At 36.9% G+C, this 24,879-nt stretch overlaps 1 long non-coding RNA gene across 1 annotated transcript in view; it reads left to right on the forward strand.

The window, feature by feature from the left end:
• The window catches only part of LOC105718326 (uncharacterized), a 159,538-nt gene extending 135,495 nt beyond the window's left edge, over positions 1–24,043 (forward strand). The window contains exon 3 of the long non-coding RNA XR_001107735.2: positions 24,012–24,043. This is a non-coding gene — a long non-coding RNA (uncharacterized LOC105718326). The remainder of the gene's footprint in view (positions 1–24,011) is intronic.
• Positions 24,044–24,879: the final 836 nt, after the last annotated feature.

Below are 24,879 nucleotides of genomic sequence, written 5' to 3' on the forward strand. Positions count from 1 at the left end.
TTTTCGTGATTTTTGAAAATAAGACAATTCTGCTTATATATTATGTGCAAATATATTTTTATGTACACATACAGTTATAATATCCATAACATATATTACGTGTAGTAATAAAATGCCTCTGCAGATCCAGACTTAAAGATGATTTGCTTAAAGAAATATGTGGCTTTCGTGGTCTCTCTTTTCCTTCTTTCCTCCCTAATCTTTATGTCTCAGTTTAGGCATCCCTTCCTTAGGGAACCTTTCTGCGAATACTCTGAGTGGGATCGGGAATTATTATTATATGTTCTTACAGGACCTTTTAACCCTTCATCACAGCACTTCTAACAATTGTGATTTCATGTCTATGTGATTACTTAATTAATGTCTACCTCTCCCCCACTCTACACTGACTCTAATCATGTGAAAAATCAGGCACCTGCTGCTGCTCATGGCTACAACCTCAACTCTTCCCCTGACTCACCAGTACCTGGCTCAGTGCCTGGAACATAGTACATTCTTTTTTTTTTTTTTTTTTTTGAGACGGAGTTTCGCTCTTGTTACCCAGGATGGAGTGCAATGGCGCGATCTCGGTTCACCGCAACCTCCGCCTCCTGGGTTCAGGCAATTCTCCTGCCTCAGCCTCCTGAGTAGCTGGGATTACAGACACGCGCCACCATGCCCAGCTGATTTTTTGTATTAGTAGAGACGGGGTTTCACCATGTTGACCAGGATGGTCTCGATCTCTTGACCTCGTGATCCACCCGCCTCGGCCTCCCAAAGTGCTGGGATTACAGGCTTGAGAGAACATAGTACATTCTTAGCATGTTTTGGATGAAATAAAAAATGAGTGAAATAATCCTCTCTCCTAAAACAGACATGTACTTGAAGTTACTGTTCTGTTTATTTCCTTCCTTCTAGTATCACATTTATGAAAATTAATTTTGACTCGTGGTTCTCACTCCACCAACTTCAGTCTGCTACAAATAGGCCTTATTCCAAGCACTTCCAAGTGACTGCTGGCTGGGGCTCTCCTCAGTGGGGTGTTCCAGGGCATGCTGATCTGCATGAATATCAAAGCCAGCTTCTTGGTATCCTGGAGCTGAAGAGAAGGAGGAAGGGGACCATGCATGACAGCAAGAGTAAGATGCTCTGTGGTTCCCTTAGCAGATGTTTAACCAGTGAGTGGGGTGTTCAGGGTGGATGCTCAACATTTATCCCAGCCTGGAGGGGCGGTGCCCAGCACCTAAAGATGAAAGTTCCTGGGCCAGGCGCGGTGGCTCACGCCTATAATCCCAGCACTTTTGGAGGCCGAGGTGGGTGGATCACGAGGTCAAGAGATCGAGACCATCCTGGTCAACATGGTGAAACCCCTTCTCTACTAAAAATAAAAAAATTAGCTTGGCATGGTGGCGCATGTCTGTAGTCCCAGCTACTCAGGAGGCTGAGGCAGGAGAATTGCTTGAACCCAGGAGGTGGAGGTTGCGGTGCGCTGAGATCGTGCCATCGCACTCCAGCCTGGGTAACAAGAGCAAAACTCCATCTCAAATAAATAAATAAATAAATAAATAAATAAATAAATAAAATAAAATAAAAAAGGTGAAAGTTCCTGCTGCTCTTCTTACATACTCATAAAATGAACATATCCACCATTTTGTCTTACCTGTAGGAAGATGGCCATTTCCTTAGATGGCTGAGGCCACTCCATGGAGACTATTGAGATAAGTCACAGTGACCCCAGATTGAGGTGGATGAGGTCCTGGAGGAGTGAAGAAGTCAGTCTGATAACTCGGTGGTTGAGGAAAGGTAGAGCAAAGGGCTAGCTATACCCATGATACCTAATCAAGGACTGGCAGAAGATGGCACTGTGTACATTTTGGTCTCAAACCAAAGAGCAGAGGAAGATCAGCAAAGAGCATCCCCAGAAAGATCAGATGTCCCCTCTTGCTTGTGGAACTGAAACCTCTGCCTGATCAGATCCACGTGCATGCTCCCTGGAATGCCAGAAAAACATGACACTCATAGGCTGCAGGCTAATTTGCCTGTAAAAAACCATCTTTTGGAGCCCTGCCCTGAGTGTACATGTGCTATGAATAAAAAACTAAGTTCCTACATTACACATTACAGGGGAAGATTAATAGAGAAGGGCAGCCATCTTTGCAAGGGATTGCAGAGATACTGAGAAGGTAAACAGTGAACTGGAGGACAGGTACAATCCTTCTTTGTTCTGAGGCTGTGAAAGTTGGGCCTGGATTTCACAGCTTAAAATACACAAGGTGCTCCTGCCATGTGGGGATGGTGAGAAATCCTAAGAGAGATTCTGAACACAAGGTGGCTTCATGGGCCCAAGGGCAGCTGCATCAGGATGTATGTTAGTTATGTGCTAAACTATATTGGACTTTTTGTTGTCTATGCATGCACTGTGGAGCCTTGTGAGAACTGCAGCCTGATATGAGCTGTGCTGTGTAGAAGTAAAGGAGGTTCCCGTCTCCTGAGTGTTAATGGGGATGGGTAGCCCTGCCCCTTTTCAAAGGTGGTGACAACAGCCCATCCCTGTGGAGGCCTTCAGAGCCTAGCAGAGTAGTCCCCAGAGGAGGCTTACTGACAATGGTGTTGGCATCATAAGGCTTGACCAGAAAGCTCGAGAACTCAAAAGCACTGTGAGATAACAGGGAACAGATCGCTCCAGAAATCGGGCATTATGTGCATATTAAACAGGAATGTGACATCCTTGGCACTCACAGGCTGGTGAAGGACAGACATTTACTGACATGTGAAGAGACTGGAGCTTAAACCATATGAATTAATTTATCTGACACACAGTGTCAAGAGCACTGTGTCACAATTCATTCCGAATGGTAGCTAATATTAATTGAGCACCTACTATCTGGCAGGCACTACTCTAATGGCTTCATGTGTATCGCCTCAATTAATCCTCATAACCATCCTACTAGGTAGATGCTTTTATTATCCCCACTCTGCCGATGACACTCCCTTGCTCAAGGATGTGAGTAAGTGAATCAGAATATGAACCCAGTGAGTCTGGCTTCAGCACAGTGCTCTCAGTCATTACCTAAAATTCCTCTCTACATCAGCCCTAATGTGACAGCATGAACTGCCTCCATAGACAAAACTCAGCTTTGGCTTGAGTGTTCATATAGACAACTCACTCAACAGCAGACTACCTCCTGGTCATGCTGGCATTATCTGGCACACATGGCAGAGTTCTCACCCCAGGCCAATGACTCCCACTGTACTAATTGCTCAGCAACTATAAGCACAGCACAGCACAGACCAACACTCACATATGTATGGCACACAGGCACACACCTTGCCCGCTCTTTTTCAAACACCTTAAAAATCCTTCTTACTCATCTTATGTTCTTATCTTGATTCTTTTTCGGCCATTTTTACTTCCTGATGGCACCCTTCTCTCTTGAGTTCTTTTTAAAATTATTATTATTATACTTTAAGTTCTGGGGTACATGTGCAGAACATAAAAATTTGTTACATAGGTACACACGTGACATGGTGGTTTGCTGCACCTGTCAACCTGTCATCTACATTAGGTATTTCTCCTAATGCTATCCCTCCCCCAGTCCCCTACCCCCTGATAAGCCCTGGTGTGTGATATTCCTCTCCTTGTGTCCATGTGTGCTCACTATTCAACTCCCACTTATGAGTGAGAACACGCAGTGTTTGGTTGTCTGTTCTTGTGTTAGTTCACTGAGAATGATGGTTTCCAGCTTCATCCATGTGCCTGCAAAGGACGTGAACTCATCCATTTTTATGGCTGCATAGTATTCCATGGTGTATATGTGCCACATTTTCTTTATCCAGTCTATCATTGATGGGCATTTGGGTTGGCTCCAAGTCTTTGCTATTGTGAACAGTGCCACAATAAACATATGTGTGCATGTGTCTTTATAGTAAAATTATGTATAATTCTTTGGGTATATACTCAGTAATGGGATTGCTGGGTCAAAGAGCATTTCTATTTCTAGATCCTTAAGGAATCACCACACTATCTTCTACAATGGTGGATCTAATTTCCAGTCCCACCAACAGTGGAAAAGCATTCCTATTTCTCTGCATCCTCCCAGCATCTATTGTTTCCTGACTTTATAATGATCACCATCTTAACTGGAGTGAGACAGTATCTCATTGTGGTTTTGATATGCATTTCTCTAATGACAAGTGATGATGAGCTTTTTTTCATATGTATGTTGACTGCATAAATGTCTTCTTTTGAGAAGTGTCTGTTCATATCTTTTGCCCACTTTTTGATGGGGTTGCTTGTATTTTTTTTTTTTTTTTGTAAATTTGTTTAAGTTCTTTGTAGATTCTGGATATTAGCCCTTTGTCAGATGGATAGATTGCAAAAATTTTCTCCTATTCTGTAGGTTGCCTGTTCACTCTGATTGTTTCTTTTGCTGTGCAGAAGCTCTTTAATTTAATTAGATCCAATTTGTCTATTTTGGCTTTTGTTGCCATTGCTTTTGGTGTTTTAGTCATGAATTTCTTGGAGGTCTTTATTGAGCTTTGCAAACTTTTATTGGTCTGCTTCCTGGACTCCCTGCTCTCCTCCTCTTCCTGCCTTTCAAATGTTGAAATGTTGTTGTCCCAGGATTCTGTTCTCCTTTCACCTCTCTTGTCATTGTCTATGCTCTCTTTGGGTAAGTTCAGTCACTTTCGTGGCTTTGCCTATGAACAAGTTGCTCACAAATCCCATTTTTCTCTCTCTTCTTTTTCCTCCTCTGGGGTTTTATTGAGATTTAACTACAAAAGATGTAAGACATATGGTCTTTTCTTCCAGTGATATTTTAACTTAATTGCTATTGATTCCCTATATTAATGAGAAATAAATACTGTCTTTAGGTTTGTATTTAACTATTCAAAGTATTTTGATTTTTAGTTGACTTTAGAATACAATAATAAACATTTTGTAGTGTATTCAAATCATAATTATGTTAGATATTCAATGTGCACATTTAATTTTTATTGGTAATAAAAACCATAATACTAAAGTAAGAATTAAAAACCACTTCAGGGAATATAGAAATTTTAATTAATAATATTTTAGTTACTTGCATTTAATAGAATGATTCTTTGAAATTAACTTGTCTCAAAAAATTAAAGCATAAAATGAACTTGCAGATATTCAGTTTTTAAAGCACTTTTATATATAGAAAATAGACAAAACTTAGTCATATGCATCGACACAAACTTTGTTTTGATTATGTGGAAAACATATTTTCTCAGTAGCCATCTGTAAGTATAGATACCAATGGAAAATGGAAAATTGTGCTTTCCTTAGTCTGTAGATACATCCAGAGGATGTTTTTTCCTTTTTTAAAATATAAAAATGAGTTAATTCTCTCAGAATTTTCTGTTGATAGTTCATTCCTCTGAAGCTATATTGGCTGAGAAAAAGTGATGCTGGAATTATTCAGACAATTCAGAAAAATCTTTTATTTCCGTACAAAGTACTTTAAACATCCAAGTTTGGGCTTCGCCTTTTCTCAAAGGTTTAACCTTAATTTTGTTTTTAATTTAATTTTTAAAGTTATCTATAGGCAATTTGGGCATAGAAGACAATTTAAGGACAAGCCCAGGACATAAGTCATCTACGGTGACTCAGCATCATTGTCTGCTGAAACCGTAAGATGACATATGCTGAAACATTCAAGTCACAATCTGTGACATCTTTACAAATTTCAATAAATAAGACAGAGCAAAACGTGCAAATATGCAAAATAATGCTGTGTTGGCTCCTTGTAATCAGTGAGGCAAGTCTGTTTTAACTCCAGGTGTCTCCATAATCACAGTGATGGCCTTGTAAACAGGTAGTGATGTGGACAGAGCCATCTGTGCTGTGCTGCAGACCTGCACAGAGGTCTACTGGAAGGGAGGAGCCCGAAGTGAGTTCACTGAGCTTGGGCACTTTCCAGTAAGTACTCCAGCTGCCACCCAGTTTCTTGATATTTGAAGAGGAGCTTTTGGAAATTAGGGGCACGTGTGTTTGTTTGTGTTTTGTGCCTGGAGAGGGATATAGGGGTGCTCTTACTAAAAGAAACCAGGCTTTCAAGGCTATTTTCTCACTATGAATTTAACAAATCTGATTTAACACTCAAATCTGAATAATTTTTTTCCGAGGTATTATGGGTTCTTCCACGGAAGCAGTAAAAACCCTTGATTCACTGCCTGAGAGAGCTCTTAGGCAAAGATTTCCTTTTTGTGATCCTCAACTTTCATAAAATGTTTACTTAACTGTTTCAATGTGATTTATGCTGTGGTTCGAACTGCAGGGTTTGGACCACAGCATTAAATGTGGAACAACAGTATTTTCTACCCCCAGCAGTGGTAGCATTGGAATTAAGAAAAGGAGAAAGTGATCCCAGGGAAAACACAACTGAGATGTGAGGTCCAGCTGCCATCCTTACGTGAGGAACCCAATCCCATCCTTGAATGTTCTAGAATTTATTTTTAATAAAAGATGTGATTTGTATTCAGAAAAGTTTAATGTCTGGCAATATTTTTACTATTTTTCCAACTGCCAATATTCTACCTATGTGTTACACCGACTGTGGAATGCAAAATATGCATGATTACACAGAATATAGAATATTGTCATAGAGGAGATTTCATATGAAGATTGATCTGTCATGTAAACATTCTACTGGATTTTAAATATTATTATATTGTTAAAGATGACATTTCATTTTGGCTTGTGCTTGGCATTCTGTTAAAAGTCAAACATTAATGAGAACTTGGAGAAAACTGTATAGCCTGTTATGTTTGCAGAAGTGTGTTTTCCTGATAATGAAAGAATATGTGGAGACTTCCATGTAAGCTGTCTCCAAATGCCATAGCTTGTGTCTTTGTAACATTTTGTGATATTCTTCCTTATGCAATCCCTCTCTTGCTGCATTTCCACTTGACACCACTACTGATCAAATGGAGTAGGGGAGGTTTTTATTTTCTCTTTTTTACTTTGACCCAAATATCAACACACATGGTTTTCCTGAGTGTACCATAATGAAATTGTGAAAGAACATTGAGATAAGAATTTCCTATGGCCTAAGGTGGTAACTTGCTTTATAAGCTATGGCTTCCTCATGTTCAGATTGGCTTCTGTGTTTCCTTGCCTCACTGTGACACTAGTGATTAAATTAAGGAGTCTTACACTAGTCCTGCCATCTAATGAGAAAATTAGAGAGAATCCATTGAAATGGGTGACAGCCAAATGGGACAGCTTCTGAAATACATACTGGGACACACCACTCCTAATTTTGTTTTAGTTGCATTTTTAATAGACAAGGAAAGAGACAAGAAAGAACCTTGAGGAGAAGGGAGTTCAACATGACAAAGAATAAGAGTGTCAAAGAGGGATACAGGAGAGGGATGATCAAGGAAGTAAGCCAGTGAGTATAGATGTGATGACAGAAAGAAGTCTATATGACTTTCTAAAACTTTTATAATGTCCCCATGTTTGCAAATTTTGTTATTCCCTATTGTACTATGTGAGTCTGTACCTGTAGATCAATTAGAACTACCATGTAGAGAGACCTAATAAATGTAAAGTCTGAGGTTTCCCCATATTGTTCATATTTAATGTCCTTCCAGAAGATTCTCATATTTCTGTTCCATTTGTGTCTGCTCTTACCTGTATCCAAATACCACATTATTTTCTGTTTTGTTTCCCATGTTCATCTATTGGACTTGACCATGGTACAGCTTCATCTCATCTGAAAGTTGGTTTGCCTCTACCAATTTGCCTTTGTCCTTTAGCAGTAGCTACTTCGGTTTGTGTTAGTAACTAAGCCAAGACAATGGTTATTGTTATGGATGCCATAGCTTCTCTAAATAAACGAGACAGGGCTCTATCAGGAGAAGATGGCACATTCAAAATGAGTAATTTGAGGAATGTAATGCTTTGCAGTGATGGTCTGAATTATTTATTCTTTCCCCACTTGTCCCCTCTGATATGTGATTTTGCAGTTTTTTCATTATAGGCAGGGTGACCTGCCATATCTCCCTACCTCCTTTTTCTTTTGGTACTGGGCTCAACTTAGTAATTTGCTTTGGCCAAGGCAGTTTTAGCAGAATGGATACAAGTAGAAATCTGTGTACTGGGGCTTCCTTTGTTGTGCCTCTTGCAACACCATGGGAGCATGACCAGGATAACCTCCTGAACGTCAAAAAGCGCAAAGAACAGAGCTGAGGCTGAGAGCAGCCATCAGACCGCTGTCAGACATACGAGCGAACTTGACCAAGGGTTCACTAGTTGATAGTCTAGCTGATGCCTGAGATTCAAGTAATAAGTGTTTATTGTTGGATGCTACTAAAGTGTTGTGGGTTTTGTTATACAGTATTGTGGCTATAGCATGAGACTTTAATTTGGAGACTTTTTACAAAGGTGTGTGGGCAAGTTTAGGAAGACCCGAGTTTAGAAGTAGTAATGGCAAGGTACGCTTACCGTGCCTATGCCTGAAGGGGCAGGGGAAAAAGTGCTTACTAGAACTTAGTAAAGGAGAAATGTACATGGAGACTAGAGCTGTAAATTTCAAGTAAGAGAGGCAGGCAGAGGTCAAGAGATCGAGACCATCCTGGTCATCATGGTGAAACCCCGTCTCTACTAAAAATACAAAAAATTAGCTGGGCATGGTGGCACGTGCCTGTAGTCCCAGCTACTCAGGAGGCTGAGGCAGGAGAATTGCCTGAACCCAGGAGGCGGAGATTGCGGTGAGCCGAGATCGCACCATTGCACTCCAGCCTGGGTAACAAGAATGAAACTTCATCTCAAAAAAAAAAAAAAAAAAAAAAAAAAGAGAGAGAGGCAGGCAGCCTGTGCTTACACTGCAGAAAGTTGGACAAATAAATACCCTAATCTTACTCTCTCCACTGGACCCGCTGGATAAATTGTTAGAGGAACTGGAGTCAAGACTGCATAAATATTCTTTCTGGGCTGTGGTGGTGTTGCAGCGATTGAGCTTAGCAGCAGATCAGAACCAGGTTCTAATAAACCTCGGAAAGCCTGAATATTTTCCTTTTTTTAGTGCATAGTCAACCTAGTAAAATAGCCACAGATACGTGTCTGGGAAGGACTGGAAAACATCTCTCCTTGTCTTGTATGGACCTTCCTCAAGGGTCCAAGCCTCTCCCTCAGTCAAGGCAGGGCCTCTGAGTTTGTGAATTTGATTGCTCTGGTTGGGTAAAAGGCCATAGATCCCTACTCTGGTGATTTAAATTTCTGATAACCATATCCAGCATATTTCTGCCAATACATGTACAGAAATACCTTAATTTACAACCCATGTGCTTCATATCTAGGAATTCCATCATCAAAATTTACCATCCCCATAAATCCCTTTGGGCCAAAACACTCTGGCCCCATTTTTCCCAGAAGCTTATTGTTTAATTGCATGCACCTTATTGCTTATGGTTAGTGCCAGTGCCTGGTCTTTACCCCTCTGGGATCCCATTATTTCCACTGAAATCAGGAAGGCAAATTTTAATGCAGCATCATTATCTCTGGCCAACACAGTTTTTCAACCTCTTAATTTGCTGTTCTCATCAATGCCTTGGTAAAGGAAGCCTTCTCTGAGCAGCCCATGGATTATGATTAGAGGTGGTGAGTAAATTACTTATAATAGATCCACTCCAACCTCTCATTTACCATCAGGGCTTCTTCCTCTCTAATAACTCTTGAATGTTCCAGCATTTTGACCTCAGTGATGTAGATCAGGGGAGAGCAAGCCTTTTCAGTAAAAGGCTAGACAGTGAATATTTTAGGCTATGAGGACCATGTAGTCTCTGTCTCAATTGCTCAGCTCTGCCATTTTAGTTCACAAGTAATCTCAGATAATATGGAAATAAATGAATGTAGTTTTGTTCCTATGAAGCTTTATTTACAAACACAGATGGTGAATGGGATTTGGCTCATGGGCCATAGTTTACTGACCTCTGACGTAGATAATTTTTAGATTCAGCTTCAGTTGAGCAACTTATCAGACCATTAACACAACTGCCATATTTATGACTCAGTACATTATTCTTGAACTTTGGGTGAACAGACTCTTGACAATTACTTCAGCTGGGTCAAACCTTATGCCTCATCCTTCCTGATCTGATACTCAGAATCTGAATAGCCAGTAGATTAGATAATAGCTTTCATGCATCGCTGCCCTGCCACACACGTTGCATCTGTTTCAGTATGTAGACTCTGTCCTTTAGAGCTGTCCTTCTATTAGTTTGTCTGGATTATGTAAGGGCTCTACCTCTTATTAGGGTACAGAGTCCATGAGAGAATTTGGGGTGAATCTTGAGACCAGGCATTAGTTTGTGAGGGGGCAAATGTCTGGCAAGTCATTGAAAACCTTTTATTCAGGATTCAGCTAGGTTCCTCTGTTTCTGTTTCATCATCCTTTCTCTCTCTCTCTCTCTCAATATATAGATTTGTATTTATATGAGCTTATTTTCCTTATGTGTGTTTTAACTTTTTTTTCCTGAACCATTTGTAAGTCGAAACTTTGTACCTTTTTATCCCTCAATAATTCAGCATGATTTCCTAAAAAAAGAACATTATCTTTATTGTTAAGATCAGGAAATTTAATTGATACAATGCTATTATCTAATCTACTGGCTATTCAGACTTCATCAGTCTTCCCATTAGTGTCTGTTATGGCTTTTCTCTGGTTCAGGATCTAGTCTAGGAGCATGGAAGTTCTTAGGTCTCTTTAGTTTCAATGCATCTAGAACAGTTCCTCAGCCTGCATTTTTCTTGACTTTGATGATTTTATTATTATTTTGTAGAATAATTGAGTTATTAAATCATTTTGTAGAATGTCATTTAATGTGGGGTTACCTGACAGTTTTTTTTGTGTGTTTAGTTATTTTTGACAAGAAAGCAACTGAAGAGATGCCATCTACCTCGTAGGCCATTGTACCCAGAGCCACATGATGTCAGATTGTTCTAATACTGGTGATGTCAGGATTCTCCACTGTAAATCTACTTTTTTGGTAATTAATCAATACTCAATAAAAATATATTATGTGAATACATATAAATATTGTTTCTTAGCAAGATTTTACTTCCTAGTTTTAGCATCCACTGATGATTTTTACACTCCATCTTTTTTCTGTATTTATTAGTTGTCATTATAGTATAAGGGAGAGATTTCCCTCTTATTTATTTACTTATATAAAAATGAACTCATGGTATTATTTTCTTCAGTGGATTATAATCCATTGCCATCATTATTTTGCTGCTCAGATTGTCCTGGATTTAGCCAATGGGCCTTTCTTTAGGCTGGTTCCTATGACTTTTTGATGTGGCCCTTTGATTCTCTCAACATTTCCTGACTTTCTGGATTAACAAGATGTTCCAGGCTCATCTTGTACTTTCCCTGAAGCAGCCCTAAAATCAACCATTTCTGCAAAAGATTTCTGGATTGTTTTAGTAAGAAATGGCATTTAGAAAGCAAAAACTTGGTAGAGATTGCTCATTGTTACTATGAGTCATTGTTTTTAGGCCTTCTCAGTAGAGATAGGGTAAATATGTATACTATAGATGTATAAATGTGTGAGGTCTTAAATATCTTAGACACAGATCAGTTATAGCAAATCCTTCTCAATTCTGAGGATAACCCTTAAGATGGTGGTCTGGATACTCAGATAACTTTTAGGAGTGCTAGTTCTTAGGTACTTTATGGTTCTTGGAGGATCCCTTATTAATCATATAGACACACATATTTGATTTGACTTAATTTAAATAACCAACAAATATTGATTGAGAAATTACTATGTCCTTCCCTCCCAGATTTAGTATTATTTAAAAAAATCACCTAGTGATTTCAGAATACACAGAGATGTACTATAGGAAACACATTCACAGAATTTCAAGAATATGATTGAAGTTACCAGAGTAAATGATTTCTATCATATCTTTGAAGAAAACTCTCAAGCATAATATGAGACATAAAAGTTTACCTTAAAAATCAAAAGAATTTATTAAAATTATTTCTGCTTCTGGTTTTAGTTCTTGATTTAAAAAATAATGCACTACAACATTTTGTTGTCTGATTACATAACTATATAAAAATTAATTCTTCCAGTGGACATTTGAGTCATTTCTGTTTTATTATGAACAATATTGCTATAAATATTAGTTTACATATTTCCTGAAGTTTGTCTAAGAACTATAATTACATTACAAATGCTTTAATGCCAAGTTGTGGTCTAAGATCCATGTTTCAATTTACATCTTTACTAGAAGTATATGTATAAGAATCTTCATTGCTAGCCTTACCAACATTTCTTATCAAACTTATTAATTTTTTTTTGCCAGTATTGACAGTTTTGCAGTGTTATTTCTCAGTGACTTTAGTTTATGTTTCTTCCAGTGATATTCTCATTTTTTCTACCTGGAGTCTTTGGGTTGCTCTTGATAGGGGGCCACGTGAACCCCTCAGTGCAGCCAAGTGGAACTATGATTCAGCTCTTCCATCTTGAGGAGACTAAAATAGGTTCCTGATGCATTGCTATTACAATTTACATTGGCTCCGACATAGTATTGGCATTGTGTTTGCTTGTTGCTGACATTTCTAACCTTATTTTACTGTTTTCCAATAGATTTTTCTTTCTTTCTTATCCCCAGCAATGAATATTAATATTGTAGTGGAAGAGAACTCAGAGAATCTATCCCTTTTATGTCCAGCCGAAGTCAATGATGTATGTACTTTTTTTAAAGCAATATCCATAAAGATTAAAAAAATTCCTTTCTCCCAGCCTAAACTTTCATAATCTGTTTTGAATTTCATGCCTCTTCCAACTCAGAACTTCATCTACTCATATTGAATGCCAGGAGAATAAACATTGTCAAGATTGAGAAAGGAAATTGGCATATTTCAACCTTTGCTATTTGCTCAAAAGCTTCTTTTGTCTTGCATTCCTTGGCATTCAAGATTGAAAGATTCAGGCTTTCCCAGTCACCAGTTTAATTAATTACTCCTTCCTCAAGGCCGAGAGTTAAAAGCCCTGAATCACACGATTCCAAAAGAGTAGGAGGTAGAGATAATAGGAGTGGGGAATGGAGTGAGCTCTGTTTATTGCATAAGGAAATTCAGGCTGGGGTATACCCTGGGGCACAGTAGGGGACTCTAGAAAATTTTTCCATTTCTGATGAAGCCATATTTACAAATGGAGCCCCAACAGTCTCTTTTGGCCTCATGTTCTACCCGTGACCCCGTACACTCAGTGCAGTTAACCTCATTGAATTCTTTATACTTCACCTGGTACAGAAGACATTTTCCACCTGTTTTGCTGGTGTTGTGCCCTTTGCTTGGACTGCTCTCCTGCTTTTTTTTTTCCTGGTATATGCTAAACCTTTATTTCTGGTTCAGGTTAGATTTCTTTTTTTTGATCTTTTTCTTGCTTCCATGGTACTTTCAATACATTGAATTATGTTCCCCTAACTTGAAAGTACAATTCATAGCTTGGGAATGTGACTCCCCAGAGCCTAACACAGAACTGAGTACAAATAAGTGTTAATATTTGATAGGTGTTAAATGAATGACTGAACAAATAAAAAATAAATAAATAGCCAGATTGTTGCATTTTTTTTTTGGAGGGGATTTTGAGGCCAGATTGAAGCCCTTCAGAATGTTCAGAAGAGTGAGAACTATCCTTAAAATCATCTTCTTAATGAAACCTTTGGTATGAGGAAAAGAAGCTTCTCTGATTCTTCACAAGCTACAAGTCAAATTGGATAGTGTCATTCTTTCGCACCCCAGAAAGTGAATGGATGGGAACTAAGTGTGTGGCTACTTCAGTATGGTGTGTAGTTAGACACTCAGCAAGCTCTCAAGGCTCTGCCAGGGTACTTTCCCAGGAAACATCAACAGTGCCTGAGAGAGTAGGGTCATGTTGCAGATAGAGCTTCAGTATCTCATGCTCCCTGCTGGTGGATGAGAAGAGTGAGCTGAAACCCTTCTAACCTGCTTCTGGTAAGGTCTTGGCCTTTACATTCTAATGTTTTTCTTTGTGTTAGCTCTTACTCAGATTTCAGAAGCAGACTGATGAACACGTTGTGTCTGAGATTCTGGTCATCATGTTTTAGACATCAGGGTGTCATCAACTTTCCATCAAATTTCTGTGACCTAGAACCTCCACAATCCTTTCATATGCTCACATTAGAGCTTTCCCCTCCCCATCCCCTTTCAGTAATTCTTTCAGTGATGCCATCTTTTTTTTTTTTTTTTTTTTTTTTTTGATGTGGAATCTCGCTCTGTTGCCCAGGCTGGAGTACACTGTCATGATCTCAGATCACTGCAACCTCCGCCTCCCAGGTTCAAGCAATTATCCTGTCTCAGCCTCCTGAATAGCTGGGATTACAGGCCCTCACCACCATGCCTGGCTATTTTTTTTTTTTTTTTTTTTGTATTTTTAGTAGAGATGGGGTTTCACCATGTTGGCCAGGCCGGTCTTGAACTCCTGGCCTCAGGTGATCTGCTCACCTCAGCCTCCAAAAATGCTGGGATTACAGATGTGAGCCATGGCGCCTGGCTGAGTGATGCTATTGTAACCCTGGGGGCAAAACTGGGGTCTGGAAATAAGTCTTGGAGGTGCATCCCAGCTTCTTGTTTCTCTCACTCTTAGGCTTCTTCTGAGTCTTTTCATAATGAGGAGAAAGATACGGAGCAGAAGCAATTAAATGATTAGAATTCACCTTGGTTTCCAGACACTGAAAAGCTGCTTTTGGCTTCTCCATGTGTAAGCTACCTGCATGCCTATGCTGGATAAGCCTTTGTATGGAAATTGACAACTGAATTCCTCATCAAAGATTTTTTCTTGCTAGTTTGGCATGTTCTTAGCTGTGATCTTAAATGTTTTCATGATATTATTCATTTTCTAAAACAAAAAGTTATCCTGCCATGAACCAAATAGGAAAAATCCTTTTCATTCTTGAGTCTCTATGGCCCAAAATTAAGCTGAAATTCAACTACTTATAAAGTGCTAACATTGGGATTGATTCATTCCAATTAGGAAGTGATAGTCTGGTCATCAATTTAATCAACAATATTTATGAATAATCTCCCTCCCTCCCTCTTTCTCTGTATTATTTCCTTCATTCCTTTATTTCTTCCTTCTCTTACTTTCACAAATGTTTAGTGAGCACTAAGTGAATAATACAAGCTTTCGTGTTATAGACAACTGTTAATCTAATGGTGAGGTGATTGAAAAGTACTTTCTGGGATGGGCCACTCCAATCTACAGCAGATAGACTGTAATTCCCTAGGTTTTAAATTCGTAGGGCTCTACTAATATTGCTTAGCATTGAATGACCTAGCATAGAAAATCCCTTCTTTCAGCTATCTTGATTTCAGAGTTGGTCATTCATCTCTCAGAATAGGTCTTCACCAATGTCCTGTTGGGTATCCTGAATAAAGACTGCAGGTTGTAAGCTTTAGTCTAGATCTGTGTTTCTGAAATTCATCAGTCACACGAAAGTCTTGTTAAATCACAGATCGGGGGCCTTACTATTCTGAATCACTAGGTATTAAATTAGGTTCAAGAATTTTCATTTCGAACATTCTGAAGTGATGCTGATGTTGCTGGTTCTGGGAACACATTTAGAAAACCACTGGCTTACAAACTGGAGACCAAGTTAGTCTATCCTCTGCAGCTGATGATGTGGTGAATTGGGACACAGGCCATGCTAGTGCATCTAAGGGACTCCCAATATACAGATTCAATCAAAAGATAAGTTTATTTCTAAAGCTGTATTTACTGTGCAGTGGAAAGTAGTTCATTGTTAAAAGGAAAGCTCTAAATGTTTCAGTCTGTGGTTTCCATCGTTGTCCCAGTCATCTCCATCTCTAAGGAAATTATAAGGGTATATGGAGAAGGTACAGGGCAAGTAACATTGGCTCTTAGCAGATACCTGGATGTTGCATGTATCCCTTCAATTCCTACCTCATTAGCCATACTGTCACTACCTACACCTGGCTTCAAGGAGGCTGGATCTAGGTGGTCACAGGACAACCAGAAATGTTGTGGATCTTATTACTAAAAGGAAGAAAGGGAGAACGTATCTGGGTAATAACTTGCTGTTGCTGCCTCAACAGATATCCAGCAGGTAATATCTATAAGGGCAAATGATATGAGATAATGCCATGGAACCCACAAACCTTGTATGCTGGGAGGAGTTGGTTTCTGGATTGAATTTGTAAGCTGATTTAGGATTAATTTGGCTTAGGATTTTGATTTATTGGTTAACCTGGGGTATACTTATTAATCAGAGAAAAATTATGTAGTAAGTGCTATTCTTTTATTATTAAAACTTAAAGTGACACTCAAAATTTATTTTTTGTAATATGTGCTATTGGTCAGTGCTATGGTTTGGATTTGTGTCTCCACCAATTCTCATGTCAAATTGTAATCCACATTGTTGGAGAAGGGCCCTGGTAGGAGGTGATTGGATCATGGGGGCATATTTCTCCTTTACTGTTCTCATATAAGTAGTGACTGAGTTCTCATGAGATCTAGTTGTTTAAAGGTGTGTAGCACCTTCCCTTCCTCTCTTCCTCCTTCTCTGGCCATGGAAGGTGTACCTGCTTTCCCATTTCATCTGCCATGACTGTAAGTTTCGTCAGCTCTCCACAGCCATGCTTTCTGTAAATCCTGCAGAACCATGAGCCAATTAAACCTCTGTTCTTATGCATTACCCAGTCTCAGGTATTTCTTCATAGCAGTGCAAGAACGGACTAAATACAGCCAGTCATTATTTTTGTTAGTTTATCTTACATCAGTATCAGCCTTTGCAGTTAAGATTTGCACTGATGAAAAGACAAAAAGTCTAGAGGCGTTATTAGTATTAGAAAAGTGTATTTTACTTCATTCAACATGGGTAACATTTTCAAGCTCTGAAAAGAACTTTTCTATGTACCTATAAAGGTCTTAAGACCTCATATTTCTCCTCTAATCAAGTAGCAGGAAAATGTGTTTACTTCTATTCATGCAAATCTAAATGCTATTGGTGGTAATTCACAATAATTTGATAAGAATTTGAATTGAAGGCAATATTAAAAATACAATGTGCATAATAAAAAGTGTAATGGCAGTTTTGACATTACCATTTCTGGCTGATATTAGGATTGGTGCCAAAAAGAGATTATTTTGACACTTAAAATATTATAAGAATGATGAATTACATCTACTTGACATTATCATTTATGATGATTCTTACTTCCCTTAATTTTAATTCTGAAGGGTAAGACAAAAGGTTAGTCTTTTTTGGAAGATTAAAACACATTTTTAATCCTATTTCCTTAGGCTAAATAGAATGAAGACTTGAGAAGTTACATGGAAAAGTCAGCAATATTTTTTAGATTACTTTATAATGTACACACTGCTGCTTTATTCACTTTTCATGTAGTATTGTTATTTTTTTCTATTTTACAGAAGAGTGAAGTGAGGTTTAGAGATACTAAGTACAATAATTCATTCAATAGCAAATATTCTCTCGATAGAAAAACCAGGGATATGGCAATTTCTGTCTCCAAATCCTGTGTACTTTCTAAACCACTCTACTTCTCATTATAATTGACAAATAATCATGATAATTTATACTTAAACATACACTCTATTATCTGTCAAATTACTCAACTTATCATCTTAGTTTCTAGTACATATTTCCAAAAAGAGAGTGTGGCATGACTGTCTTCTAAGATTAAGCTTCCTATAACTGTTATTAAATGTGTTCATGTTTATGATCCATGTTGAATGCTGTTCATTGTGTCTCCAGATTTGAGCTCCGGGCAAAGATTAATATGCGCAAGATTTATAGGTAGAGTCCAGGCTGCTGCTGGAGGGTAATTTCTCAAGTTCTGGCATCTCCATTGACTTAAGGACCATTCAACATGAGAAAGTAGAGCCCACCAATTTTGGGGCAGTTAAAAACATTTCATTACAGTTGACATTTTAAAATTAAAATTTAAAAATTAAAAATTAAACCAATTAAATATAAAGCATAGACTTCCTAAATTTATAGTTTTCTTATCCCAGTGAGATCACATTGCTTTTACCTTTTCCTAGAATAACAATATCTGGTTCAGCGATGAATATTTTGAGCTGCTGGTTAGGATGCACATCTTTTTTTTCCTCCTCTTTATTTCTTTAAAAACTCTAATTTGCAGGAATTTGGGAATATGTCAAAAGTTCTAGATATTCAGATCAAATATATATTTATCTAGTGATTTTATAGATTTTTTTTTTCCTACTGAAGACAACATTCAGTATTCCATCAGATATGGTTATAAGCAGACCATACTCAGAAGTCTGGAAATCTAGTAAATGTTTTATTTTGGGAGGTGAGGTTGATGGGCCTCTAAATTTACTTTGCAGTTTCATTTAACTCTGTTCTGTATCAGAATTTACACATGATAATAGAACATTTCATAACATATAAAACATGTTGTCAGTTTCTGTTTCTTGGCGTGAAGAAAATTATCCAATATTATAAAAGTTAAACTCTTAGAGATAAACCATTTGTCACAGTTTGTTTTTCTTAAGAAATCCTGGTATCTTGTCTTTAACGTGTGGTAGTGTAGTCTCCTGTCCTTGCTGACCATTTCTTTACATAATATGCTGAAAATAAAATTCTCAAGAGTCTACCTGTTTTGGACATTGGGTACATTTTGTCTACCTAGCTCCTTTATGGTACTTTAGTTTGATGAATGAAATACAATCTGGGGGGACTCTTATCAGGTCCCTATCTTCTACTATTCAAAGTGAAATATTTTAATCTTGTGTAGAGGAAGAAAGAGAGTTAAATAGCTGACCTTCTGTCTCACCTGAGTGGCAGACTTTCACCAGCCTGGTCCTGATTTGCCACAGTTGCTGGACTTCTGATTCTTAGCCTTGGGAGCTGATTTCATTCCATCCCATTCCCAGGCGTCTTTCTGTAGACTGCCATCAATTCTGTAAGCTTTTGTTACCATTTTAATGAGTTAACTTTTATCTAAGTGAGAAATGCGTTTGGTTATTTGTAACTAAAGAACTTTAACCTAGTTATATTCAAAATGATTGCTATTTTCTGCAACATTGAATCAACAACCACCTTTTTTTTTTTTTTAGATGGAGTCTTGCTCTGTAGCCAGGCTGGAGTGCAGTGGTGCAATCTTGGCTCACTGCAACCTCGCCTTCCTGTGTTCAAGCGATTCTCCTGCCTCAGCCTCCTGAATAGCTATGACTACAGGCATGCGCCACCATGCCCAGCCAATTTTTGTATCTTTAGTAGAGATGCGATTTCACCATGTTGGCCAGGATGGTCTCGATCTCTTGACCTCATGATCCACCTGCCTCAGCCTCCCAAAATGCTGGGATTACAGCTGTGAGCCACCACGCCTGGCCCACATTTTAAAAATAAACACAGCAGGATATTTAACTGATTTTTTTTTTTTTTTTTGCTGCAAAAGCTTAGTTACACCCTTTTTTGCTGCATAGCTTATGATATTTAAGTGCTAACCCCAACACATCCTTTCTAGACTATGTCATCCCTCAAAGAAAATTGTAGTTAATTTTCTTAAAAAGGTCTTTTGTCCTTCAGTATGAAATCTTAGTGTTAAATGTGATAAGAAATCACTTTTTCCTCTTATGTAATTATCTATTTTTTAATCGTTTAAATTAAATTTAAAAATCTTTTAATTGTAATGGATTTTTTTTAACTTACCATATTACAAGAACTGATTTATAAAATACATCAGTGGTTTTATCCAAATGCAAGATAATGTACATATATGTTTGTAACTCCACATTTTGTGCCACTGATGCTAGGTGGCATCCACTAAGTTTATTTGATAAAAGGAATGTTGTCAATAATGTAGGCTATGTTTTCTTTTTAGCACAGTATTTTTTATTAACTTCAGAGACTTGTTATGAGCAATAAACTTTCTCTATTTTAACTAGAAGATGTGCAATATGAATAATGCTCCTGTAGTTTTGTCTCTTCTCCTTCTTTAGTAACATATTTTTTTATCCCTTCAGTAACATCATATTGTAATTGCTCTGGAAAAACAAAACTGGTTTACAAAAGAGACCATGTGATTTATTTGAAAATGAATCAGAAGCCTTTAAAATATTTTATTGAAACTGCCATGGGGAGCAGAAGTGAATGGATCACAGGTCCAATAAACTTCACTATTGAGGTTTATACAAATAACCACAGCTGAAGATGCAATTGTCCCAGCCTATTCTGTATACTCATATTCATCTTGTATGTTTATGATATTATCTAAACTGTAATATTTAGGTTAATATCTTTAGTACTGTTATGCTTTCAAAAGTCAACTCCAAACCATAATTTAGCAATTTGACATTAGCAACAGTAATGATGAACTGCAGTAGAAACAATAAAATTCAACAATAAAAAATGTAAGTAATAAAGACACAAGAGATGTGAATACATGTTCATTTACATGAACTACAGCCTGTTAACTAGATGTTAGCTATGACTAATAATCAGCAGGACACTCCTCATATATATGCATACTTTAAGGATACAGTAGTTGGCAAGAAAGTAAGTAAAAAAAAATTCTCTTGGAATTAATAAACAATCTTGCATCTAATATTTGATAAATTTATGTAAATAAATTTGTTTTATTGATTTTTTCCTCTGAAATAATCAAGTCACCTGTATAACATTTGGTAAACATTTTGAAGACTATGTATCAGAGATGTTGAATTAAACCAGAGTTTTCTGTATTTTTAAAATAATGCACCTTTTCAGTGAACTCTTGACCATATATGTTTATCTATTAATTATAAATTATATACATTTACTTCTTTCCCAAAATTATATGTATGTTTAAAGCCTACACAAAAGCATAAGTTAACAAGGAGAAAGACAAATTAAATTATGTTTTAATTTTACATTGACACGAAGTCCTTACTTTCTAGTATTTGTGTTTATGTGTACTATTTTGGTGAAATATGTCATTAAATATGCTTCATTATATTTTAAAATCAAGGTCAACACTTTGTTATATAATGATTAATAGCAGTTTACTTATTTATTTTACCATTAAATTTTAAATTTACAAATAAAAATTGTATATATTTATGATGTACAATTTGATGCTTTGATATATTTATACATTGTGGAATGACTAAATCAATTTAACATATACATTACTTCACTTTTTGTAGTAACAAGACTTGAAATCTACTTTTGTAGCATATTTTGAGTTTACAATGCATTGCTATTAACTATAGTCACCAGGCTGTCCAATAGTTCTGTTTAATTTGTTCCTTTTTTTCTACTTGAAATATCCTTTGACCAACATCTTCCCAAATCCCTAGCCTCTGGTAACTGCCATTCTACTCTCTGCCTCTATGAGTTTGATTGTTCTAGATTATAACATAAGAATGAGATCATATGATTTTTCTTTCTTTTGCGCCTGGTTTGTTTCATGTAACATAAGGTTTATCCATGTAGTCTGAAAAGACAGGATCTCTTTAGTTTTAAAGGCTAAATAACATTCAATTTTGTATGTATACGTTTTCTTTGGATGTATACCCATAAGTGGGATTGCTGGATCATATGATAATTCTATTTTTAGTTTTTGAGGAAGTACATACTCTTTTCATCATGGCAATACCAATTTGCATTCCCATCAACATTGTACAAGGGGCTCCCTTTTCTCCACACCCTCATTATCATTGTTATCTTTTGCCTTTTTGATTTATAGCTGTTCTGACAGGTCTGAGGTGATATTTCATTGTGGCTTTGATTTGCATTTTCCTGATGATTAGTGATGTTGAATATTTTTTCATATGCCTGTTGGCCACATGTATGCCTTCTTTCGAAAAATGTTTCTTCAGGTCCATTACATCTTTCCATTAAGGTGTTGGAGTTTTTAAATAAATTTTAGGCATTAACCCCTTATTGAATATATGGTTTGCAAATATTTTTCCATTCAGCAGGTTGTCTCTTCACTTTATTGATTGCTTCCTTTTGTAGCAGCTTTTTAGTATGATGTAATTCCCCATTTGTCTTTTTTTTTCTTTCCTGTATGTTTTGTGTTTTGGAGTCATACCAAAAAAATCATTGCCCATACCAATGCCTTGGAGCTTTTTCCCTATGTTTTCCTCTAGTAGTTTTATAGCTTTAGGTCTTGCATTTAAGTCTTTAATAAATTTTGATTTGATTTTGGTTTACAGTATGAGATGAAGGTCTAATTTCATTTTTCTGCATGTGGATACCCAATTTTCTCAACACCATATTGAAGAAACTGTTCTTTTTTCGTTTTGTGTTCTTGGCATCTTTGTCAAAATTCAATTGACTATAAATGTGTGGATTTAGGCTCTCAATTCCCTTCCATTTGTCTCTGTGTCTGTTTCTATGGCAGTACCATGTGGTTTTGATGACTATCACTTTATAGTATATTTTGGAGACAGGTAGTGTGATGCCCCAGCTTTGTAAATTTTGCTCAAGATTGCATGGGTTATTTGAAGTATTTTGTGGTTCTATACAAATTTTATATATTTTTTTATTGCTGTGAAAAAAATAACATTGGTATTTTGGTAGAGATTGCATTAAATTGGATCCCTATGGACAGTATGAACATTTTAATCGTATTATAATAATTCTTCCAATCTATGAGTATGGGCTGTCTTTCCATTTTTGTGTGTGTGTGTATTCTTAAATTCCTTTCATCCATGTTTTATAGTTTTCATTGTAGAGATATTTCATTTCTTTAGTTAAATTTATTTCTAGGTTTTTTTAAGCTGTTATAAATGATATTGCTTTATTTCTTTTTAAGATTGTTCACTAATGGTGTATACAGATGCTACTGATTTTTATATGTTGATTTTGTATCCTGCAATGTTGGGATTCACTCGGGGTGGCTGACAAAATATTAGGGAAATATTAGGGAAAGTTAAAAGATTATAGTCTCAAACCTTTTGGAAGGCTGAAAGGTTTTAATGGAATGGGCTGAAGGTAGGGAGTTCATTATGTTAGAATTTTAAGTCATAGGGTAAGATTAGCATAATAAATCTTGTCCAGTTAAGTCTGTTTACCCCACATTCCTTTGTCTCTACTCTAGCTGTTTACTCTGGGCCTGGAACCAAAAGCTTTTACTATTCGTTTAGAACCTCTGTTATTAAATGTATACTGAATAAATGTGAGGAGGTACAGGGAGTTGTAGTCAGTTAGCTGCAATCACCCTCTTAAAGCAGCTGACAACCATCCCTAGCCCACTCAGATTCACTGTATTCTGGTGTGAATGCCTTCTTTCATCTGTCATTGAGTAAGGGTTTGCAGGACAGACTCTGCAGGTAGTGATCAACCTCTCTCTGCAACTTTACTGAATTTATTTATTAGATCTAACAGTTTTTGATGGTATCTTTAGGGTTTTCTAGGGTTTTTTAGGTTATAAATTATGTTATCTTTAACAGAAACAATTGAACTTTTTCCTTTACAATTGGATACCTTTATTTATTTATCTTGTCTAATGTCTCTAGTTGGGACTTCCAGTACTATGTTTAATAAAAGTGCCACAAGTGGACGTCCTTATCTTGTTTCAAATCTTAGAGGAAAGGTTTTCCACTTTTCACTGTTGTGTATGATGTTAGCTATGGACTTGTCATATATAACCTTCATTTAATTTGAGTTTATTTTGATACATGGTTTAAATATATTTTTCTACCTTTATGAAAGTGATTCCTCACAAAGACATTCAGATCCCAAAGGAGAAAGTACATCCTTGGCCATAGTCAAAATTTGGTATCATTATTTGTCAGATGTAATGGCCGATAATACAAATGTTATATAAAAATTCCTTTGTTGATATTTCTTTGTGTTTTCTTTATTAGTGTTACCTTTAGCCTATTTTTTTGCAGTAATCTCTTCAAGGTAGTAATTTTGTGCAGATTAGCTTTGTTAGAATTATATAATCTGTGAATTCACTTAACCAATCCCTCACAAATTGCAATACATTATACTAAACCTAATCCCTTCACTCTTTTTCCAGGAGGTCACGTGATTCAAAATCAGTATCAAGCCAATGTTAACGGTCAGTAAAGTTTACTTTGTTTTTATTTTTAAATAATGAATAAAAGGTAATTCTATTATTTTGTTTCTGCTCTATTAAGTATCATTTTGCAACCTCCTAAAGCATCCACAAACTTACTTTGGAGACTGTTTCTTTTATTTACGGCTACTGCTGCATCCTGGGAGCTGTTTAGGCCTAAAAACTAGCTGTACTTAATAGACAATGCATGAGTAAACAGTAGGAGGATAAGATTGTTATCAGTTGCCAATATTCCCTTCTTCATTTTATTAATAGAAACTTGCATGACTTTTACCTGGGCATGTGGTCCATCCACCTGCCTTGCAACAATGTGTCATCATATGGGTAGGGTCCTGCCAATAGGATGTGAGTGGAAGTGACATGGACTTAGAAAAAAAGTCTCTTTGCACTCTACTTTTTCTTTCGCCTTTGCATTAAGCTGCAAATGACAGCATCAGAGTATCCAGTCTGATTCAGTGATGAAAATTACTTGTTGAAGATGGCAGAGCCACTCAGGGAAGAACTGTTATGTAAAAGATAAATGTACTTCTATTTTATTTGAGTCATTGTATTTTGGGTTTTCTTGTTATGGCTGCTAGGCTTGTTTATCCTAATATTGTTCCATATTTGTTTGGATAGCAAAAGTGTTTCCAAGGGATATCAGCTGGTAGTTTTCTCACTAGCAAGTAGAACAAAATGCAGATAACATTTTGACTTACTTGTTCTACTTTGTCCGTAGATAATAGATGCAGAACAAAAGGGCAGCATATATTGAGACAATTTCAAAGCAATATATTAATATTACTACAATTTATCAAGTACTAATAGG

This window comes from Aotus nancymaae, unplaced genomic scaffold, assembly GCF_030222135.1.
Source record: "Aotus nancymaae isolate 86718 unplaced genomic scaffold, 86718_ANA_hifiasm-v0.15.2.pri h1tg000033l, whole genome shotgun sequence".
NCBI lineage: Eukaryota > Metazoa > Chordata > Mammalia > Primates > Aotidae > Aotus > Aotus nancymaae.